This window comes from Nannospalax galili, unplaced genomic scaffold (genome assembly GCF_000622305.1).
Source record: "Nannospalax galili isolate Female #2095 unplaced genomic scaffold, S.galili_v1.0 scaffold1187, whole genome shotgun sequence".
NCBI classification, from domain to species: Eukaryota; Metazoa; Chordata; class Mammalia; order Rodentia; family Spalacidae; genus Nannospalax; species Nannospalax galili.
This window is the reverse complement of record NW_008356355.1, coordinates 593,233-595,366: the sequence shown is the minus strand read 5'-3', so window position 1 is coordinate 595,366 and position 2,134 is coordinate 593,233.

Genomic DNA, 2,134 nt, shown 5'->3' with positions numbered 1-2,134 from the left:
TAAATATCACTGCATTGCATGTGTAGTTGTAGAACAGTTATCATGTATCTCTTCCAATCTAGTCACACTTGTGGGTTTTGACATTTCTATGTTCTTTTGAAATTTTGCCCACAATTACTTGTAAAGTCTGTCATATTGTCTTATCACATGAAGAATTAATTCATCTGAAGAAAATACAGAACAAAATAATGCTGTATTAAAAACTGTCAAATCACTGAGCAATTATTTATACACTTGAGTATATGATAAACGCTTCTAAACTATGAAATTGGGATGTAGCCAGTTCTCTATTTTTTGGCAAATGGAACTTCAGAATATTTTTGAAGTTCAAAGAATTGATTTTGCTGATAATATTAAAGATGAATTCTACCCTCTTAACAATTGCTTTTAGTGCACAGTATTCTTTTTGACTGTAGGAGATATGGGTAAAGGAAACCCCCAATGTTTTATCTTGTCAGACTGATTAGAAGGCTCTTCTCTCTCTCTCACACCCAGATAGCTACCATTATATTCATTAATTTTGTATGTTTGTCTCTTTTATAAATGTAAAACCAGAAGTTTTACCCAGTGTTAGAATTTTATAACCAGTGTTCCACTGAAGACAATGTCCTCTAAACCCACTCATTTTAGTATGAAATTCTTCTTTTAAAAACTTATATCACCAAAGGTCTATTCTACGTTTTCTTTATCAAATCATTTGTTGCTGGATGTTTGAGCCATTCATAGTTTGGCTTTTGTGAAAAGTGTTGAAATAAACATAGGATTGCTCTTTTCAGATCCTGTTTTCAGTAAATCTTACTTGGTAGTTAGATTGAGACAACATAGGATAGAGCTATGTATAGTATCTTGAGAGCATCTGTATAGCTTTCCATGCCAGCTGTGCCATTTAATATTCAACTGTCCAATGTTCCTATTTCTCCAACAATCCTGGTCAATATTGTTGTATCATAGCTGTCCTAAAAACCATGAGACAATATCTTATTATTTTGTTTTGTATATATCATTCATGATTACTGACTAGTTATTTCTTTGATGCTTGTTGGTCAGCTGCATTTTTGAGGGGAAGGAATATCACTTCAGGTCATTTTGTCATATTTCATTGGGTTATTAATCTGTTTTCTCATTCTCAAGTCATAGTATTTCCATATCATTCAATAATATGTTATACATTGTTTGTAAATATTTACCAGTCTGCAGGTGGCCTTAACACAAGTAAATATTATTTTTTGACATACAGACATATTATAGTGTTATCTAGGAGGTTTTATTAGTCTATTTTCTTTCCTTTTTACTTTTTGTGTTTGGAAATATATTTAACAAATCATTGACAAAATAAGTTTCATGAAGCTTTGACATTGCACATAGTAGTGTACTATATTCTAGATATTTGGGGGTTCCTGATTTAGACATTAATTATTTAATACATCTTAACCACTTTTCACAGAAGTTGTAAGACTAGGTCTAATTTCATCCTTTTACATGTGCTTATCTAGTTTTCTAGTAGCACTTGATGAAAAGGCTATCCTTTCTCTCCCATGAATTTTGGTTTTTGTTTTGTTTGGTTTTGAGAGAGTGTCTCCCTTTAGCTCCTGATTGTCTGGAACTTACTCTGTAGACCAGGCTGGTCTTGATCTTACAGAGATTTATGATTCATGTGCATTTACCTCTCGAGTGCTTGGAATAATGATGTGCACACATTTTCCAAGCCCTCTCCTTCTTATTTTTGATGTCTTTGTCAAAAATGATATGGTCACAATTTGAAGATTTATTTATAGTCTTTCTATTCTGTTCTTTTAGGCTTCACCTCTATTTCTGTACTAGAGCCATACTGTTTGGATTATCATGCCTTTGTAATCTATTTTAAGAATAGGAAGCATGACATCTATGGCTTTCTTCTTTTTAAAATATTTTGTGTATTATTTTTATTTTATGTGTATGAGTGTATTACCTGCATGTATATAAGTGCACCTGTGTCATGCAGTGGCCACAGAGGTAAAAAGAGGGCATCAGATTCCTATAAAACTGGAATTATGGACAGTTGTTAGCTACCATTTGAATGCTAGAAATTCCACCTGGGTTCTCTGCAGGAGCAGCTGGTGCTCTTAGCCATAAGCCATCTTTCCAGCTCAGTTTT